Genomic DNA, 2,500 nt, shown 5'->3' with positions numbered 1-2,500 from the left:
TCACCCATTACTGATATAAATTTTTTTTTTTTTATATCTCTATTGTTTTAAAATTAATAGAAAAAACATATGAGATATATATATTATTATTAATTTTTTTTTTTTTCAAATATATATTTTATTATGTCATTTATATAATTTTTTTGCTTTTACAAAAAGAAATATATAACATGTTATTCATAATAAATATTATTGAATAAAAAAAAAAAAAAATAATTATGATTTTTGTCAGACCATCACCAAATGGGTCTTAAAATATTTCAAACATTTTCTCATACTCGTCGCTAGATTGAAAGCGTCATTTATTTTTTAATTTTATTTAAAAAGTTAATTTTAAATAAAAAACGTTATAATAACACTTAATATTCTCGCTTGGTATGAGGTGAGTCAATGTAATATTATTTATAAAAATAATTTTTATATAAATATTGTGTGCTCATATGGGAGTGTAAAGTTTAAAACTTATAACCCATGAACTTGCTTTGACAAAAAAATTTATATGTTATTCTATTTATAATCAATAATTTAATAAAAAAAAATTTTTTTTTAAATATTGATATAAAAAGATATACATATAGAGGTTTTTTTACAAAATTCTCATTAATTTTTTTACAAAAATAATAATACAATATTTAATATCAAAATAATCCAAACTGATTACCATCCAGACTATTATCAATATATATAAGATTGTATTATTATTCATTTCAATACATATTTATTAAAACTGAGATAAAATTTCATATATTAATAAATATGCATGTGTAAAAAAAAAAATTTTTATATAATAATTGAAAATGTTTTTGCTATTATTTTGTATACATACATTAAATAATTGATAACAATTTAATACAATGTACACCTAAAAAATAATAACAGCATATACATATTCGAAACATTACTAGCAAAAAAACCAAAATACAATATTAAATATCAAAATAAACCAAACTGATTACCATCCAGAATATTTTGAGTATATATATATATAATTTTGTATATTTTGCGTTCATGTTAATAAAATATATAAATGATACATATTTGAAAAGTGTTATTCTTCTTTCTGTTTTTTCGTAATATCATGGTGTCCATAGACATGCAAAAGCGTCATACCAAGCCATATACATACCTACACCACCTTTGTTGAATGATACACGAACAGTATGAAAATTAAACAACATATTCAATATCATTTTATATTATACTAAAATAAATGTTATTCTATTAAGAAAGTGTATATTTTTAAATTTGGCATTCATTACATAGTCAAAATACAATAATAATATAGATGATACATATACGATAATTGTTATTTTTCTTTCTGTTTTTTCGTGATATCATGGTGTCCATAGAATTGCAACGACGTCATACCAAGCCATATACAACTCTACACCACCTTTGTTGAATGATACACTTAGAGTATGAAAAATAAACAAATTATACTATATCATACTATATCATATATGTAAGACTGTTGAACATAATACCACAAAATACACTATTTCATATAGATATACATTCATTCTTGTCAACATAAAAGTACGTTATAAATGATACATATACAATAAGTTTTATTCCTCTTTCTGTTATTCCGTAATATCATAGTGTCCATAGAATTGCAACGACGTCATACCAAGCCATATACAACTCTACACCACCTTTGTTGAATGATACACGGACAGTATGAAAAATAAACAACCTATTCTATACCATTTAATATCATACTAAAACATGAAACAAATGTTATTCTATTAAAAAGTGTATTATTTTATTATATTTAGTATTCATTACACAGTCAACATACATAAATGATACATATACGATAAGTGTTATTCCTCTATCTGTGCATCCGTAATATCATAGTGTCCATAGAATTGCAACAACGTCATACCAAGCCATATACAACTCTACACCACCTTTGTTGAATGATACACGGACAGTATGAAAAATAAACAACTTATACTATACCATACTATATCATATGTGTGAGACTGCTGAACGTAATACCACTAATACACTGTTATACATAGATATACATTCATCTCATTAACTTACACGCACTATCCATCATATATATTAAAGACATTACACCCGGTGCTTCAAACTCAAAATATGATAATGTTTAAAATGGCTTTAAACATCATAAACTTTACAGAATAATCAAAATTTAAAGAAAAAAATTTTAAAAAAAAAATTTTTTTCAGCTAAAAATTTTTATTTTGGGACCAAAAAAATTTTTTTTTGCTTTTATCATATTTTATTAAATGAAATTTATGCATTATAATAAATTATTCAATAAACATTAATAATTATAATAAATTATTAAAAAATTTTTGGAATTAATGCAAATTTTTAGAAAAAAATGTATATTTTTTTTTTATATACAAATCGTACATGTTATATTGCGACAGGGTACCGGTATAATACATGTGATACATATGTAGATTTTCGAAAAAATTTTTATCCTTTTAAATGGTCCTAAATACTATATAAAGGTAAAATA

The sequence above is a fragment of the Chrysoperla carnea genome (genome assembly GCF_905475395.1).
Source record: "Chrysoperla carnea chromosome X unlocalized genomic scaffold, inChrCarn1.1 SUPER_X_unloc_93, whole genome shotgun sequence".
In the NCBI taxonomy this organism is placed as follows: domain Eukaryota; kingdom Metazoa; phylum Arthropoda; class Insecta; order Neuroptera; family Chrysopidae; genus Chrysoperla; species Chrysoperla carnea.
This window is presented reverse-complemented; position numbering follows the sequence as displayed.